General features: G+C 36.0%; 1 protein-coding gene across 1 annotated transcript in view; it reads left to right on the top strand.

The window, feature by feature from the left end:
- Positions 1 to 11,221: 11,221 nt before the first annotated feature.
- Positions 11,222 to 20,461, top strand: part of LOC131434802 (ankyrin repeat and BTB/POZ domain-containing protein 2) — a 257,444-nt gene continuing 248,204 nt past the window's right edge. The window contains exon 1 of the mRNA XM_058601961.1: positions 11,222 to 13,322. The gene's annotated coding sequence lies outside the window, so the exon portion shown is untranslated. The remainder of the gene's footprint in view (positions 13,323 to 20,461) is intronic.

The following is a 20,461-nucleotide window of genomic DNA, read 5'->3' as shown; positions in this document are numbered from 1 at the left end:
AATTAATTTCGTTCATATGACTCCCGTGGCTGGCTTGGTAGTAGCCAATCCGATCCACCCAATTTAATACATTTTTGGCCTTATGTCATCAATAGCAACTTGAATTTCGTGCTTGAGGTCTTCAATTGTTTCTGGATGGTTGGCGTAAAAGCAAAGCAAAGCCTTGGTATTACATTCCTGTAGTGGAATTTGACCTTCTGTTTCAACAGACTTCGCAGCCAATTCAGAGTGTACAGAACCATTGCATGGCTGGTGCTACGATTCTGCTGACACTACGAATCCTTCCAGGTCGGGGTTCGAACATACGACAACTGGTTTGTGAGACCAGTGCCCTAAGCATTGAACTGTCAACCCGGGACGATGGTTGGCGTAACATTTATCTTTAACCGCTCCCTAAAGAAAATACTCCAGCGGCGTCAAATCGTAGCATCTCTGAGGCCAATTTACATCATCATTGCTGCGGGTTATTTAATTTTCAAAGAATGTTCGCAGAACATTGAATGTTTTGTTGGCTGTGTGGCACGTAGCGCCGTCCTGTTGAAACCAAACATTTTACATTAATAGATTTCACGAATCAACGTTTCAAATAAATGTATAATCATTGAAATCTATCGAAGCGTTTTTTTTTTGTTATTGCATTTTTAAACTCGAAATTTTTCTTGGAAGACCCTGTATTAGAAAGATGACAGTAGTAGAAACCGTGCAATTTTATTTCAAAACTACTCATTTTTTTTTGTTCTGTTTCGAAGCAACACGGATTTTTTGACAAGCCTATTTTGGCTATTTTGTCTGATATCAATTTGGCACGGAATGTATTGCCCATGTTAAAACAGAACTGAATGTATTAAATTATATTTGACAATATGATTAGTGTTCTAAAACCCTCTTTAGGGATGAAAACAAATGCTCCTCACTAACTGTATCTGAATCATACGAAAACGTAGAAATCACAAATAAAAACTATGAAAAAATGAAAAAAAATAGATTTGAAATATCTCAAAATTCGCTGAGTTGCTGCTGTTGAAATTGATTTTAAATTTTTATAACATAAAATTTAATAATATCGTATATACTTTATTATATTCTTCAAAATTCCATCGAAAACGATAGACAAAATTGATCACTGACAGTTTGAGGATGATTCAGCCGTCGTTAGCAGTTCTTTACATTTTCCTTCATAGAGTAGTAAATAATTTCGCTTCAATCTTCCTTTTCCTTACTCTTAATTTTCCGAATAAAACTTATTTTTCGTTCATTCAATGTTTTATTATTATCTATTATAACAGTATTGTATTTTGCGTGCCACTTACATGGTATCAACAAGACAAAAATTGACGGAATGATTTCAAATGTTTAGTGAGGTAATCGGTTTATTTACATTACCTCACTACACTTACCTTACCTTACCTAACAACTATAGGCCTGGGGTGTCCTTTGCTGTATCAAGCATACGTCTCCACATAACTCGGTCCATGGCTGCTCGTCGCCAGCCACTCAAGGCACGGATGCTTCTGAGATCACCCTCCACTTAATCGATCCACCTTGCTCGCTGCGCTCCTCTTCTTCTTGTACCAGTCGGATTAGATTCAAGAACCATTTTCACTAGGCTTTCCTCCGACATCCTTATGACATGCCCAGCCCATCGTAGACGTCCGATTTAATCTATCCGTACGATGGGTGGTTCTCCTACCAGCTGTTGCAATTCGTGATTCATACGCCGTCCCCACGTTCCGTCTTCCATCTGCACTCCACCCTAGATGGTCCTCCGTACCTTTCTTTCAAAAACACTAAATGCGCGTTGGTCCTCTGCCAACATAGTCCAGGTCTCGTGGCCATAGAGAACAACCGGTCTAATGAGCGTTTTGTAGATGGTCAATTTCGTGCGGTGGCGTACTTTTCTCGATCGGAGGGTTTTTCTGAGTCCAAAGTACGCACGATTCCCTGCCAAAATACGTCTATGAATTTCTCTGCTTGTGTCATTATCGGCGGTCACCAGTGAGCCCAAATACACGAACTCGTCAACTACCTCGATATCGTCACCGTCTATCAATATTCGTGGTGGGAGGCGTAGTGTTTCTTCTCTAGAGCATCTTCCTCTCATGTATTTTGTTTCCGACGCATTCATGGTCAGTCCGATACGCCTAGCTTCAGCTTTCAGTCCGATGTAGGTTTCCATCATCTTCTCAAGGTTACGTGTCACAATATCAATATCGTCAGCGAAGCCAAAAAGTTGTACGGACTTTCGGAAGATCGTGCCACTCGTGTCGATCCTCGCTCATCGAATCACACCTTCCAGGGCAATATTGAACAAGATACAAGAAAGTCCATCACCTTGACGTAGTCCTCTCCGAGATTCGAAGGGACTCGAGAGCGTCCCAGATACTTGGACGTAGCACATCACTCTATCCATCGTTGCTTTGACCAATCGCGTCAGTTTATCCGGGAAACCGTATTCCCGGATAACCGTACCTTACTACACTGAGATCCTTTATTAGGTAGTTTTTATGCGATTTTTATACGCGGATTTCCGTAGTTACGCGGAAAAATGTTTGATTATTCCCGTGTTTTGTATATTACACCAGATCTGAGCGTTTCATGCATTACTAAGACATTTGGCATCAAAAAATTTTTCTTTGGTTTTGCGGTTTTTTTACACGGATTTCCGAAGTTACGCGATCTTTTAATTGGATTTCCAAAGTTACGCGTTTTTTTTGCGCCTTTTTTACGTAGTACGTATCTCCCGCGTCAAAGGGACATCAGTATGTTTATGATTTGGAATCCTCGTATCAACACAAGTATTCAAATGCAGTGAATTTGGACGTTGCCGAGGAATTAATTTCATTTTCGTTATATAAATCTCAGTCACTGAGGTTGAGAGAGGATACAAAATATTTAAAACCAAAATTTACAATCAGCATATTTTACAATCGACGCAAGCATATTTAACACGTTTCTTGTAGGATCATAAAATTCAACTCTAGTGTCATTCCTGCCTGTGTTGGCCCTATGCGTGAAATGAATAACAGCTTGACGATTTTCTGCTGATGCCGAACTAAATTGCACACGCAGCGTAAAAATTGCGCTACGTGCCAGCACCGTACAGCGTTGCGATGACAGTGGGGCCATTCCGGAAAAAAAGTCGTCGCTCCGACCAAACAACAGTCTTTAGCGTGTGCTGCTCTCTTCGAAGTTATCTCTCCGAAAACCTGACCAGTTGCGTCCGGTCCTTCCCTTCCGGAGAATTCGACATGTTGGAAACGAAGTAGGGATTCTCGTTTGGTCGAACATGGTTGGGACGGGCAGGCCAAACCTCTCTATTCGCTTTTCCTTCCTTGCTTATAAAGGTGCACCTCTACACGCATGCCACTTTCTTAGGTCAATTCTCTTTTAATACGCACACTCACGAGACACCACTTGGGACACAAGCAAACCGAAGACGACGAACCCCTCGGGGAAACAAGCCATTTTCAATGCTCTTTCTTCTTATGGCAATTATTTGTCCGATAGTGAAAAGTTACATTAGGTTGGTTGTGCTTTAGTAAGTCAACCAAAGCAATGCTCACGACAGAAAGCTCACGCAGTACAAGTTCTCAAGAAAAGATGTGGCGTTTGTCTGACGAATTTATCTAATACGCAAGAAATAATACAAACTTTAGAATTAGTAGTTCTCCAATATTAGTTGTGACCCGGGTTGGCGGGTCAATGCATACGGCGCTGGTCTTTATAAGCCAGTTGTCATATGTTCGAGCCCGGACTTGGAAGGATTCATAGTGTCAGTAGGATCGTAGTACTAGCCATGCAATGATTATGTACGCTAAGAATCGGCTGCGGAGTTTTGTTGAGACCAGCAAAGCAAATCAAAGTCTTGGCATTATACATTCCCCCCGCCAGAGGGGCCCTGGCTCTTCCCAAAATCTGAAACAGAAACGAAAAAAATTTGGAAAATATTATGGGGCTGTTGATCCTGTAGATTATTACACCGTGAGATAGAGGTTTTGAGAGTTACGTGATGGTCAAAATCCACTGCCGATAAAGCACGCAGCGGCAGGCTCTACGACAACAATAATAATACATGAAACAGTAGTGTAGTTTGTGAAGCTATATATGTTACGAAGTTTTTTTAGGCCTATCTGAGTCAACACTTTAGTGAAGGTTCTATGCAAATTAATTTTTATTCCGATTATAGAGGGTTTAACCTTATGGTCATTCACCTCTTCGGACCAGCAAAACTTTTTGATTCTATGTGCCGGGTTGGGAATCGAACGCAGGCATGTTGCGTGAAAGTCATCAACTTACCCATCACGCTGTCACCCGTCAATATGGAAAAATGTTTTATTTGACGAAGCGTTTAACTCGATATTATCGTTAGATGGGAAGCGTTACGTTAAGTTGAAGAAGCTAGAAAGCGTTGCATACGATAATTTTCTTAAATTGAGGGTTACAAATCATTATTTGTTATTTTGTGGACTTTGACTGTTAAAACCTGATGCGTTACTTTGAAGAAATTTATAGGTGCTACGAAGTGTTATATACGTCGCTCTTTTGTAAGTTATAGGTGATACGAAGCGTTACTTTTTTATAAGTTATAGGCGTTACAAAGCGTTGCATGCGTTACTTTTTTGTAAGTTAGGCATTACGAAGCGGTACATTTGTTATTTTTAGTAAGTTATAAACGTACCATGCGTTACTTTTTTGTAATTTATATGCGTTACAAAGCGTTATTTTTTAGTATGTTATAGACGTTACGAAGCGTTGCATGCGTTACTTTTTAGTAAGTTAATTCACTTCTTCGGAGTTGAAGATCATATTATTACAAGAAAACATGCCGAACATATGAGCTGTTTGAAATGGATTGGTGTTGAGACTTGTAGTTTTACCTCTTTACTTTTTTACCTTTTAACCTTTTTACCTTTTTTCCTTTTTACCTTTTTACCTTTTTACCTCTTTACCTTTTTACCTTTTTACCTTTTTACCTTTTTACCTTTTTACCTTTTTACATTTTTACCTTTTTACCTTTTTACCTTTTTACCTTTTTACCTTTTTACCTTTTTACCTTTTTACCTTTTTACCTTTTTACCTTTTTACCTTTTTACCTTTTTACCTTTTTACCTTTTTACCTTTTTACCTTTTTACCTTTTTACCTTTTTACCTTTTTACCTTTTTACCTTTTTACCTTTTTACCTTTTTACCTTTTTACCTTTTTACCTTTTTACCTTTTTACCTTTTTACCTTTTTACCTTTTTACCTTTTTACCTTTTTACCTTTTTACCTTTTTACCTTTGTACCTTTTTACCTTTTTACCTTTTTACTCTTTTACCTTTTTACCTTTTTACCTTTTTACCTTTTTACCTTTTTACCTTTTTACCTTTTTACCTTTTTACCTTATTACCTTTTTACCTTTTTACCTTTTTACCTTTTTACCTTTTTACCTTTTTACCTTTTTACCTTTTTACCTTTTTACCTTTTTACCTTTTTACCTTTTTACCTTGTTATCTTTTCACCTTTTTACCTTTTTACCTTTTTACCTTTTTACCTTTTTACCTTTTTACCTTTTTACCTTTTTACCTTTTTACCTTTTTACCTTTTTACCTTTTTACCTTTTTACCTTTTTACCTTTTTACCTTTTTACCTTTTTACCTTTTTACCTTTTTACCTTTTTACCTTTTTACCTTTTTACCTTTTTACCTTTTTACTTTTTTACCTTTTTACCTTTTTACCTTTTTACCTTTTTACCTTTTTACCTTTTTACCTTTTTACCTTTTTACCTTTTTACCTTTTTACCTTTTTACCTTTTTACCTTTTTACCTTTTTACCTTTTTACCTTTTTACCTTTTTACCTTTTTACCTTTTTACCTTTTTACCTTTTTACCTTTTTACCTTTTTACCTTTTTACCTTTTTACCTTTTTACCTTTTTACCTTTTTACCTTTTTACCTTTTTACCTTTTTACCTTTTTACCTTTTTACCTTTTTACCTTTTTACCTTTTTACCTTTTTACCTTTTTACCTTTTTACCTTTTTACCTTTTTACCTTTTTACCTTTTTACCTTTTTACCTTTTTACCTTTTTAATTTTTTACCTTTTTACCTTTTTACCTTTTTACCTTTTTACCTTTTTACCTTTTTACCTTTTTACCTTTTTACCTTTTTACCTTTTTACCTTTTTACCTTTTTACCTTTTTACCTTTTTACCTTTTTACCTTTTTACCTTTTTACCTTTTTACCTTTTTACCTTTTTACCTTTTTACCTTTTTACCTTTTTACCTTTTTACCTTTTTACCTTTTTACCTTTTTACCTTTTTACCTTTTTACCTTTTTACCTTTTTACCTTTTTACCTTTTTACCTTTTTACCTTTTTACCTTTTTACCTTTTTACCTTTTTACCTTTTTACCTTTTTACCTTTTTACCTTTTTACCTTTTTACCTTTTTTGTGTGTGAAAAATGAAGTGGCGTGGGTCGCAGAGAATGCTGGACCAAGTCACAGTCAAAATGAATGGTAAGTGTGAACGCAAACAAAAACGATTGCTTCATTCATCATTGAAAGAAATTTATTTGGTTTATAAGGAGGAATTTCCGGATCGAAATATTGGTTTTAGTACATTTGCAGTATTAAGACCAAAACACTACAAGTTGCTTGGAAGTTCTGGTTCACATAACATCCATGAGAATGTTTTATTAATGATTCATGCTGTTGACTCAACAAAAAGATCATGCTACCTCCGTGAATGCAAAAGTTGTTCAGCGACACAAGATCTGGAGAGAAGCGTTTTAGACAATTTCGAGGAACGTGATTTGACTGAGATAAGATTTGAACCATGGGTTTCTACTGACAGATGTGATCTAGAGAAATTTGTCGAACCAGAAGAATTTGCAGCATATTTTTGCGAGAAATTAGAAAAACTTGTGACTCATGATTTTATTCAAAATCAGCGATCTGATTTTCTTAAAAAGGCTAAATCTAATTTAAAGACAGGAGAAATTGTTATTATTTGTGACTTTTCAGAAAATTTTTCATTTGTGCTTCAGGATGCTGTTCAAAGCCACTATTGGAGCAATGATCAATTAACCATTCATCCGTTTGAAATTTATTATAGAGAATCAATAGAGCTTAAACATTTCATTGTGATTTCAGAAGTGCCTAAACACGATACCATCGCGGTTCAAGTGTTTATTTCACACTTAATGTCATTTTTGAAAAACAAAATTCAAATTAAAAAAGCAATATTTATGTATGACGGAGCTGCCTCGCAGTACAAAAACAGAAAAAAGTCTCTGTAAATTTAAATCAATGTATAATATTGATGCTGAGTGGCATTTTTTTTTCAACTTCTCATGGTAAAGGACCATGGTAATTTAAAGCGAATGGCACGACGTGAAAGCTTGGCTAAACTACATGAACACCCGATCACAATTGCAAAACAATTATATGAATGAGCATAGCAGAGACGTCGAGATGCATTCACGATCATGTCTTTTTGTTACGTGTCACAAGAAGAATATGAACGGGGTGTGACCGAGTGGAGTAGTGTTTATAAGGATACCAAAATGATTCCAGGCACACAGAAATACCATTCTTTCGTTCCGATTTCAGAAACCACCATCGTCACAACACTGTATTCGAATGACGATGCACGTAGTACTCATACAATTTTCAAAAACTTAAAACCTTAAATATAATTAAGCATTATTCATGTACATGTAATAATTGTAGATATAGCAAGCAAATAAACAATTCATGGAAATATAAAAAATGGTGTTATAATTAAATATCCAAGTATCTTAAGAACAGCTACTTTTAGAAGAAAGGATATCATGAACAAATTTATTGCCTTTAACCTGTAGAATAATATTCTACTGTTTAAATGATTATCTTTCAACGAGAACTTGAAATTTCGGATATATCTGTAAATTGTTTTAGCTGTAACTTCTTCATTTTTCAAAAGGCACGAATGAAATAGCCATCAAACTGTAGGTTTTAATAAGAGCTTTAAAATATAAATTATCAAAAAATATCGAAACCCGGATTTTTTTTAATTTAATTTTTATGGTTCATTTTGAAATTATTGAGAAAAAAAATGATTTTTTTTCAGTGTATATTTTATTTAGAGTGCCCAATCGATTCCCTACAAATTCTTTCTGAACGCCATTTTTGTACAATTAACGGTTTCCGAGTTACAACGATTTGAAAAAGGCAATTTTTGTGAAATGCAAAATCACATACGCCCTTTTTAAAATCAGTCATGAGTCGAATTGACTTCTCCATCGGTTCAAAACTTATGGTTTGCCATACTGAAGCCATGTGCAAAGTTTCATCCAAATCTTGAAAAAACTTGATCTTCACGCTCCATACTCGCGATTCACTGAAATTCTTAGATGACTGAAATTTTTCTAATCTGCTAGACAAGTAAGCAAGCTCCATGATTATGAGGCGCATTAAAAAAATATACAGAAGTACTGATTGCTCGTGTAGATCTTAAGGTGAAACGTAGCAGAATGCGCGAATCGCGTTTTTGATCAATTATTCAAAAACTAGACCGATTTCCGAAAAACCAAAAACACTTAAGTTTTCGAAATCAAGTTTATCACAACTAAGTTAGAAGTGTATCGAAAATAAGCTATCCACATACATTTGTGTTGTACGCATGTATTTGTGATGGTTTTTATGCTCAGATCACAACATGCTATGCGTTTGGCTGTCAGTTTTCGTTTGTTTACTTGTTTGTGCGGTTGAAATTCTGCGTTTTCAAAATGTCGCGTATTGAAAAGAAAGTGAAAATTAAGGTTCTGGACACATGGCTAAGTGAGAAGCGTATTACTATGCGAAAATTGGCAAAGCGGTTTGGAATTCATCATGCCAGTGGTTAAACCATCATCAACAGGTTTGGAGAACACTATTCGTTGGATGAGCTACCAGGAAGAGGCGGAAAACCCGGTTTTTCCAACCCGAAACTAGACCAGAAAGTGGTATCTCTAATCATGAAGAAAAAATCAATGTCAATACGTGGTTTGGCAAAAAAGCAGGAACGAGTGTCGGAATGACAAGCGTTTCAAGAGGCGAAATCACCTGAAGACCTACTAGAAGCAGAAAATCTCGAAACAAAGTGTAGAAAAGAAGAAGCGAGCAGCAACAAGGGCCCGGAAATTGTATTCGCGTCTTTTGCAGTGTCCGGATGCATGGCGTTTTGATGGACGACGAGACTTATGTAAAGGAGGATTCAAAAACCCTTCCAGGTCCACAATACTTTAGTGTCGTCGTTGGGGAGGATGTGAGCGATGCGGACAGGCCGATTCAAGTGGAGAAATTCGGTCGAAAGGTACTGGTATGGCAAGCAATATGTTCCTGTGGTTTGAAGTCAACAATTTTTTACACTACCGGAACTATAAATGCAGAAATATATCGATCTTAGTGACTCCAGAAGAGATTGCTGCCTTTATATAAGAAGCGTATTACACCTCCACTGTTTTGGCCGGATTTAGCGTCGGCTCACTATGCCAAAACCACTCTCAATTGGCTTGCGGAAAAGGGTATAAATTTCGTTGAGAAAAATATCAATCCATCAAATTGCTCTCAGCTTCGACCCATCGAACGTTAATGGGCAATCGTGTAGCAATTTTTAAAGCAAAACTAAAACTTCAACCTTGACAGGGTACTGAATAAAATGAATACAAGCCAAGTATTATCGTTCGTGTAGATTATTTGAAAATATAACTTCTATATAACCTGTGATACAAGCAATGTGGCCTGGTGAACTACAGTCAAAGATACCGAAAATACTTCAATGTTTTCTTGTCTTCAATGGTTATTTTGAAGGAGAATCGATGCTTGCTGCTAAGCTCAGGCATTATTTGATATGTAATTTTTGCTCACGACATAATGCCACTGAACCCACCGTGCATTTCTCACACCACCTCAATACGAAACAGCAGCGCGCAAGCAATAAAAAAATGCGGAAAACTTTATGTAAACTTTTTAAAATTTCGGTTGTTTTGGCAAAAATTTTTAATTTTGAGTTTCATTTTCAAATTCTTTGTGAAATTCTGCTACTAACACTAAGTTTTCATTTCTAAAACCGTCCCCGTGGAACGAAACAGTAACCGTTTGTACATTTCAAAAACCAATTACGGCTCGGCAAAGTAAAATTTCAAAATTCTAAGAATACTTAGTTGTGATAAATTTGATTTCGAAAACCTAAGTATTTTGATTTTTCGACAATCGGTCTTGTTTTTGAATATTTGATCAAAAACGCGATTCGCGCATTCCGCTACATTTCACCTTAAGACCTCTTTTTACTGAAGTTCTTGAATGGCATAGAACATACTTGAAATAGCTATAAATAGACAAGTAAGCAATATGAAGCTTTAAAATATGAACAGCAAACAAAAAATAGTCATTAGCCGTTCTAGTCATTGCTGTTGCACAGTGTAGTCCCTAAGGACAAAATTCCAAGTATTTCTTGGATCTTGAAATATCTCTTACGGCGTTCCGTAGTCGCAAAATATACTTAGATGGTCCTAGATGCTTTTGCGTATAGGCGTAGTTAGATTTTTTATGTTATTTATTCTAAAATCAAATGAAATTGAAAAAAAACCTTATTCGACACGAAACATTTGAAATAACGCGATTGTGCGTAAATTGAGGGTCCAGTGTACATACATTTAGTATACATTTCGTTCATCATTATAGAATAAATAGGAAAGAGTTTACCTTAAACATGAATTGACACAAATGAAGGTAGTAATTTACTAATCTCCAATGCCTTTATTAAATGACTGTTTCAAAATTGCAGCACTCGAGAGCAGTCCGCTTGCAGTCAGTCCCCTGCGCTGAAGCATGCATCTCTATTTCGCAATGACTTCGAAGGAAATCTTCCGAGCAAAAAGCTACCGTGTTGGAACGAATCTATGGACGACATGTTAGACAGAAGAAACTGGACCCCAATGAGTTAGCGCCTATGTGTGAGAGAGAAAATGATAAACCCAAACAGAACTTGTCTTCTCAGTGTGTCTAGGCTGGAGAATGGCTGGACGCGGTACGGAAAAAAGAAAATCGAAACCGCACTCGCTCTCCGTTCTCTTCGGTACAGCTGGAATGGAAAACCAACTCGCGGTGGATGGCTCCCGCTATGCTGTTGCCGCCGAGGACGTGACGCGATGCTTGATGCGGCAGCGACCATGCTTGGATGTCGTACCTAAGCTACTCTCTGGCGCAGTCTGCTTTGTAGAGCCGTGCTGTGAACGCGTATGTGAGTTTGCTGCGGTGAAGATTGAATTATATTTTCGCTTATTTGTGAACTACGGCCCGGCCAGCGGTGACCAGGAATCTTTGGGGTGTTGACGGATCAACACCACCTCCTCAGGAGTGAGCCGAGGGTGGAGGAAAAGGCAAGACCACATTTTAATGATGGTGCAAGTACTGGAGGTGTCTGTTCTGCGCTAAGGATTCTGCTCTGGAGCTGGCGTTCCGGCTGTGCAGTGGAGTGAGTGTGTGCGCGCGCGGCGAAAAATAATGATAATTTTTGTACAACTCACTGTTTGGAATGTAAGCAGTTTTTATGTGCCCTTTTTATTTTTTTAATGAATTATTTTGTTTTGTCCTGGTAATGATGTTTTTTTACATGGAATCGAGAACCGAGCCGTTCGAGTGAGAAGCTTTTGAGTGGTGAAAAATGAGTTCATGAAAAAGTGCACTGACGAAAGGGTTTTGCAGAAAAAAAGCGAGTATCACAAGCTTGTTTTCCAGCCAGCGAAATCCTTTAGTGATGCTTGATGATGATAACGATAATGGTGACAAAAGAGAATAACAATAAAATTTATTTTCCAGAAGATAAAGCCAAGAAGAATGCCAAGCATACATGTGGAAAGGGTTTGTTGTTGCCAGTGAAAACATTTTGACCCGCGAAAGTTGAAACGAAGAAGAAATGCCGAATGTGCTTGGAAGTACTTAGAGCGAGAAAAAAAAGATAAAACGAGCAAAAAAGGAGTGTAGTACATGGTCGCGATGCATAGTAATGAATGCATACAATCGGCTGAAAAATAAAACGAAATTCAAGAAAAGTAGGTACAGAAGAAACAAGTTGAACAAGTGATAAATTTGCTAATTGTTTGAATTAATCTTCAATTAAGCATCGCAAACGAGACACCAAGTTTCACTGAGACTGTTTTGTTGTTGCTGTTGTTGTTGTAGTTGTTGCATGGTTAACTCAGTTCTTCGCTTACCGGTAGAGGAAACCGATTCAAAAACACATTAGTTGCGATCTAGCTGACATTTCGTGCCAGATACGACTCCGTTTATGCATGCATCGAGTGGGAACCGGAAAACTTATAATTGACACCAATAACAATAGAAACTCAACCTATAAAGGAAGACAGTGCGAAGTGATTTCGAAGACCGAACGGGTAGGTAACGATCCCAGCGTGAATTCTTGACGCAGATTCATTGTATCCAAACACTACATCTCGTGGAAACCAATATACCGTCTGTATACGAGATTAAATCAAGTAGCAGTGCTTTTTGCTGTACGTCGAATCCTCACAGTTCGGGGGCCTAGAGAAACGATCGTGTGCCAATTGTGCATTCTTTCAGTGGAACGGTGTTTGTGGTTTTTCTGCGGCTCCACGGGACCACGGAACGGCAGCAGCACAATCATCACAAGACAATCTCTTTAGGACTCAACAAGTGGCACAAACCTGTGTCGTAATTCAGCACGCAGCATCCCATAGCTGCAGCAGATCAAACTCATGGCCTATGGCGAAACTTGGCCCATTTCGAAGTCACATCGAATCGGTTAAAGACCCGTAGTGCCAGTGGAACAGACTGAGAAGCGGAGCGCAAAGTGATTACGTCAAAGGGCACCATCCAGGAGGTATAGATTGATAGTTTAAACGAGTTAATCCGCTGTAAAGAAGATCAAAACAATTTTCAACTCTGAAGTTTAGGACAGAAAAAAAACGAGAAGCATTCTTTTAAAGCCAATTTCCACACTGAATTTTTTGTTTTGTTTTATACTCCCATCGTGTGTTTGTTGCTGTGGTTGCTACTTTGTAGGTTCCTTTTTTCCAATTCCAATGATTGTTACTTCATTTGTATTTGTGGACCTAAGATCAATTCGAAGTTTCAAGCGAAAGAACCATTCCCAAAGAGGAATCTGAAAAAAACGGTGACCAAGCGAAAAGGGAAGAAACAACGACCGAACAAGGGGTAGACCCACGAGGCGAAAGGAATTTGGTTGTAACGCAGCGGGAAACCTGATTTTCGCTGCGAAGAGCGCGGTGAAAGAGTGATACTGGTACCTACATACAGCCGCCACCAACGGCACGAGAAGAGGTAAGTGCCCTCCTTCAGGTTTGATTTTTTTTTCGACCCGTTCGTCGTTAGTGAGGTCGTTCAAGTCTCTGCCGGTTGACTTTTCTTTTGTTTGTAGCATATTTTTCGTGTTTTTTAAATGCCTTCCGTGTCAAATTTGAAAGGATATGTCGTTCGCTTGATGCCCGGTGAAGCATTTGGGTCATTATATCAGTTCTAAATGATCGGAAAATGAATGGTTTTATTTCAGTTTTCGTTGTTTTACAGGGTTCCATTTTAGGATGCTATGATATTGGTTCGCCTGTATTGATGCTGTAATTATATCTGAGACGCATTCGACGCAACATTGTTCATGAAATTCTTTGAGGGACGCTTTCAGGGTATTCACCTGAAACTCAAGCTACTAAATTAGAATTGTAGTACATTTATCATATAATGTAAATTGTTTGACGGTTAGTTATGCTTACAATCAGAGATGCCAGATATTTTCATACAAAATCTGTATTGCATAAAAAATCTGTATCAATCTGTATTTTAATTTTTTTATTCACAACAATTGAATTGTAATTCCATATATTTGACATGGAATTTCAACGCCCAATATGCAACGTCAAGTTGGGTCATACAACTCTCAGTTTGACAGTAAAATTTCATGATGCCATTTCTTCCTTGAATATCAGTTCAAATTAGTTTCAAACAGTGTTGGTGATTGCCGAAAATTTGACAGAAGCTGCTCGATATTTTTCTATATTGTATACAACATTTTCAATCCGATAGAAGATGCTACAAGAACTCGTGTCTCTCAATGCATGAACCGTGAGAGAATTTTTCTACATTTCTTTGCTCCACTTCATACTCTGAGTATTTCACGGCCCTTAAAATAAATTATAGTCTGATAATTATTGTTGCTGGCTGGAATTCACCAAGAGAGAATCGCAAGTTGACAATTATCGCAGAAAATCGAATCGATGATTCGACTTGATGATTCTCATACTATGTTGCAATATTTAAAAACCTTTGTGTGGAGCAGTCACAGACATTTTCATAGACACAACTTATACAAATGTTATATGTACATAGTTAGAATGAGCGGCAATAGTAAAATCGATAGTCCCACGACAAAAGGGCCTAACCACAAATGAGAGCCTCTCTTTGTTAACTTTCTGTTTTGATTATTACGGAGCCATTATTACAAATTCTCTAAAGTTTACAATATAAATCGAAAGCTTGTAGTTTTACCTTGAAGATTTTGCAAAGAATAAAACGTCAAATATAAAATCAGTTCGGTAAATCGTGAAAGAAAAAGTAAACAAAGAGAAAGTGTCATTTGCAGTTAGGCCCTTTTGTCGTGGGACGGATGAAATAATTCTATAGCAATTATCCACTGCCCATGTAGAATCTGATCGCGAGACGAGAATAAGCGACCGTTTGTTGCTTCAGTGAGAATTCCCACAGCAGCAAGCTAACCTTTGATTCTCAGACAGGTCATCGAAAGAAATTCGCTCTCACACTTGTGTCTATTGTATGTTAAATGAACCATGTCGGATTTTTGTTGCTGCGATGATATTCGTCTCTCTTTGGTGGCACTGATTGAATCGTGTGAAGAGTTGCGTTCTTTGATACGATACAAGCCATCCTTGGTTTTAAATTATAATACAAATGGATTTCACAACTGATTTCCATATAAATTTGTGATTTGTCCGTTGATTGAAAGACTTTTATCTCATCACTGGAATCAAATACTAAAACATAGCTCAGACAGAAAAGTTGATTTTTTTCGTGCTTACTTTTTGTGAGATCTCTATAAATCTGTATTAAATTGAGGAAATCTGTATAAAATCTGTACTCTATATTAAATCTGTGTGTACCCTCAAAAGATTTATTAGAGAGACCATGCCACCCCCCCCCCCCCAAGAATTTTGGTAACTGGAATAAATATCAGAAAATTTTCTAGAACTTTCTTATGATATAACACTTTTTTCTGTTATCTCCGTAGTTCGAATCCTTCATATTTTTTTTACCAAGTTACTAAAATTTTTAAAATAATTTTCTACATTGTGAAATGTGCTATGGGAGAATGTATTTGATTTTTACTTGGTTGCTTTTTATTTGCTTTAACCTCTTCGTTTCCTTTATAAAAATACTTTATATATTGCAAAGTTCAATGATTTCTTATAATAATTTTTTTGTGTCACCCTAATATTTCATGGAACTGGCCGCCCTTGTATGTGACCATAGTTGAATACACACAAATTATTAGTAATAGCCAGAATCAGATTAATCTGTTAACCGGGATAGATGTCAACCAAATGTATTATATATCAATATGGATAACTTTAACGAATTCAATACAAATCGAAAAAGACATCACAGTAACACCATCTCGTGACGGAAAAGGCTATTAGTTCAGTCATGTTTAGTTCAGCCATGTTTACCAACAGAGTTGCCATTTATACAGAATTACCTGTAATGTATTGATTTGTATACGTCCATGCGAATTTCATGCGGGATACAGATTTAATACATATTGCCAAAACTATATACATAATTGTGCCTACTTCTCATCCTCCAACGCAATACAAAATCGAACCCGTTTTGTTACAATATTTACTTGCTTCTGGTCTGCCGTCACTTAATTTCGGGTGAAAATTACCAACACAATCAAAAATAGTCTACATGAACAACGTTGAGTCAAATAAATGGTTACCTTCCAAAATCGCGAAAAAGTTAAATATATTATCAACGTAATCCAATAATTTATTGTGACGATTCATTTTCAAATATTTTGATGAAATCAGGCATCCCTGCAAGCGGCTGATCGGTGTTGACAATTGAGGGGAAACCAACTAGTAAAAAAACTTTTACATAACACAAGGTGTGTACCAATAGTAAATAGTTCGCGCGGTACAATATAGGTGGAACTAGTGCATCACGTAAAATTATTTTTATAAGAATTTACTCATACTGTCATGTCTGTTAGTCTGTGGTAGAACTACGCTCTTTTAGACCTATCATCTTCGTCTTTTAAAAGTTATGAAGTAGTATTTAACTTTGCTCTTGAATGTTATGAAAAATTAAAATGAAATGAGCGGTGTATTACAAGTTACTTTGATTGCGATTGTTTTCAATGCGGTCATGATGTTGAATTTAAATTAGCTGCACATTATCTTTACGCTCAGGGAAAGTTAGAATGTAAAAGAAAATTGTCATTTTTATAAATATTCTATGAATCAAAAGTGCATATACTAAGCGATCTGCTCCTTGCTGTGAACTGTTTTGCGAATACTTTAACTTTAAGTCAAAATTTGAAATTTCGATATTTATTTTCTAAGTAATTCTAAGTGATTGAATTTCATTCAACAACCGAACCATTCCAAAACTCGAAATATAGAAAGATTGTTTAGCACTGAGAAAATGTTTATAAATAGTATGATGAGTGCAATCCAGTAAACAAAAGAACAAGTTATACATATTGCTTTTACTTCAATTGAATTCTCTCGTTGAGGCGAATTTCGGTTCATTATTATACTAAATTGTTTTGTTTTATAGCATTTAGGGTAACGGCTCCCTATTTCATCTGAGCTCCTATTTTCATCTCATCCCTTCACCTCATTATTTTGACCATGAATAATATCTTACAACGTACCTGAACCAAACTATGGAATGTTTTAAAATGATTATTCAAGCTATTGTCACATTTTCTCATTGGAAGAAATTGTTTTAAACTCTTCGGTGATAGTTTTTTTTTCATATAAAGCAAACTCACTTCTCAATTTAGGACACATTTTCGTCTCAAGATTTACAGTTCGTCATGCTTCTGAATATCTTCTAATCGATTCGTCTCAAAACATGATCACTATTTCGCACAATTACACTACTATTGAATGCTTGATGACTTCATAATTAGTAATGTTCACTTGCAACTTGTTTAATTAACGATTAAAAACTTAAAAAACTACCCGACAAGCAATAAAAGTCTTCAAGAATATAAGATGAAAGTTTTTCACTTAGTCCACTTGATTGCGCTTTGTTTTCATCTCATTTGGTGTCGCAAAGTTTTCTCATAATGTAACAACAACCAAAATTCCGTTAGAAACGGTAATCATTAAGTAAAGCCAATCAATTCATCACTCACAAACAAAACAAAAATGTAAACATTATCAAAGATGTAAAGGCAACCCTAAATCACTTAAAAACCAAATTCATGTCTCTTTGTAAACAAAAAAATGAAAATAAAGATTATTTAAACTGAAAAAACTCATAATGTAACAAAAAAAAATGTTTTCCTTTTTCAAATTATCATCAACAACTATTTTTTTGGTATCCGTGACATTAGTTTAATTATATTGTTGATATTTATATTTCAATAAAACTGTTTCGGCTTCGAATATTACCAGAAAGAGCGTGTTAAATACTAATGAAATAACCATTGTGGCAAATCTAGTAGCACTGGTTTCTTTCCGCTATATGTCAACATAACGCTGTTAAGTGTGTGTGCTTCATCGACTGTGCACAGAGATGCAAGATACTTTCATAGAAAATATGTATCTGCTCTATCTGTTTTCACTAATACAATGAATCAGTTCGAATTGGTTTGAAATTTTAAATAAATGTTTATCAGTGTTCACCATCAAATGTTTGAACAAAAAATTTCCATTTTAACATGTGATTTGTCTGTTTATTAATAAACTATTAAAGAAGTACTATAATCAAATACTAACAGTTACTCAGAGAGAAAGGTCTAACTTTTTACTTCTTACTTTTTATGAACCTTTACAAATCTGTATTGAAATAAGAAAATCTGTATAAAATCTGTACTCTGATTTAAATCAGCATGCGAACGAAAAAATCTATACAACACAGACAAGTCTGAATAAATGGCATCTCTGGCTCTGCATTTTGTTTTTAGAAGGGCTAATGCCTAAATAGTAACAATTCTTTTCTTTTTGTTTTTTTTAACTCTCCAAATTAATTGCACAGAAAAATTTTAAATTTAAAACGAAAGGTAACGGAAACGATCCAAAAAATTTTAAACGTCGAAAGGATTCCAAACTGTTTCTTAAAATTTCTGAGAGTGTAATAGTGCAATATTTTGGTTTTGATTGCTGTCGGCATTGCTATTTTATGGGATGAATAAAGGACCAACGATAGGATGAATATAAAACCTTTGAGATGAAATTAGGAGCACAGTAGTGAACATATCAGAAGTGTTTTTAGCTGATTTTTTGAATATTATATTAATTTCCAAGGAATGTGAATCAATTCCCAATGTCGAGCAAGGCGAATTAAGCAGAAATATGAAAAATCGTAGGGATTTTAGTGGCTAAATCAAGTTTTTAAGGTAACGTCCTTACAAATGAGATGAAATAGGGAGCCCTTACTCTATTTATTTATTTATTAAACAACCTGATATCGTATATTTCTATCTCCGTATTTTTTCAAATCAAGAAATTGTAGTACATAATTCGGAAATGTTGGTAAAACTCTGGAACTAACATTAAGATTAATTTGTTTGATTCTGGGTGCACATTTCACACATATTTATATAGATAGGAATTTAAAAAAAAACAGAATGTTCTCATCCGAGTTAGTATCAGATTGCAATTCTAAGTCTAAGTTTATTTTTTCGTGCAGTGTATATCGAGAAATATTCCATATATTTAGAGTTGTTTGGTTCAGTGTACTGATTGGGAAAACTGTCATATGTGCATTAAAAAATTTGTAGTGTATTAGTAACCTTTTTTGCTACCGCACTTTACAGTGATGTCCCTCGTGAATCGCAAGAGTGAACCATATTGATATAAAGTATATTTGTGTCAACACAACCAACACAACAACCGTTATTCGCTTCGAGCAGAACAAACATCGACTTTCAGTACCACAAATCGAAGTTTTAATTAGGGAGCAAATGCACATCGTTTTGTTTGCTTCAGCTGAAGAAAACTAATAGTGTTATATACATATACATATATACATCGTCTATTCAATCGATGTTCTCATGTATTTGATTTTACCCTGTCTCGCAATACCATAAAACAATTTTTTTAAACACAATCTCAAACAGTCTTTCCAACTCCAATATCTCAATTCTAGATTTAGCTTTAGGGTTAATTTAGTATCTAATCCACAAGTTTAGTTTAGTGCTCCCTTAGTAAGTCTGCTTCAATTCTCTATCGATTATGCAACCAAGAATAATATTTACCATTAAGTTTGTTGCTAACTTCCGCTCGACTCTCTCAATCCCCGGCTGTCCACCATCTTCTTCGGAACTAACTAGATCTTTATGATGTTACTAATACTTTTTGCATCCCCCCTTCTTCATATTTCACCATCTTTTGAGACAATTAACTTGATCTTTTGCCGCTTTCAACTTCTTTCGAAACGCCCCCCTTTCCACTCTTTCGAACCCCTTCTTAATTCCATTTACTACAATATTCATTTCTCTCTTTTTCTCTCCTTTTTTTCCTGCATTGCTATTATTCACCGCTCTCCGAGGGCCACTCTCTTTGATGTCCAGCATGCCGGACACCCGCCGAGTGTTTGTGACTTCGGGGTTTTCCCGCGGACCCTCCCGGACGCAGGATGCGGCCTCCAACGTCACCGTCCAGTCACTCTTGCCCTCGCCGGGAGTAATTTTACTTTAAGTCCTTAGTATTAAGCAGTATATCTGTAGGATCTTTGTAATCTGTTGATATAAAATGATGAGGAGGTTTTATGCCTGCTGGAGAGAGAGATTTGTAAATATCAGCTCCAGCGGGCTTTTCCCTGCTCCCAAATAAAAAAAAATAGAAAAATAAAATAAAATAAAATAAAAGTGTTACATTCAATAGGCATTTCGATGCCCTCTCTAAGTTCACTGTTCATTGGGTACAAATATGAAATTATCTCTGCCAAGCAATTGTGTGACAACAAGGTCTAGTGAAAACCTGTTTCAATCTAGAGGTGTAATAATGTCTTTCTTATATCAATCATAATATTATATATAATACTGTGGTATTCGCCCAAGCAGCAATCCGCAACTAGTTCTGATGCGACTAAGTCCAAACTATGTTGCAACAAGAGCACGAATATGTTTTTAATGTTATACTGGTTAAAACAAGGTGACAGCAATGTTTTTTCATAACATTACCAGTTACGAAATAGTTATTTAGGTTTCAAAT

Source organism: Malaya genurostris, chromosome 3 (genome assembly GCF_030247185.1).
Source record: "Malaya genurostris strain Urasoe2022 chromosome 3, Malgen_1.1, whole genome shotgun sequence".
NCBI classification, from domain to species: Eukaryota; Metazoa; Arthropoda; class Insecta; order Diptera; family Culicidae; genus Malaya; species Malaya genurostris.
Note: the sequence above shows the minus strand (reverse complement) of the source record. Positions and strands in the feature narration are given on the sequence as shown.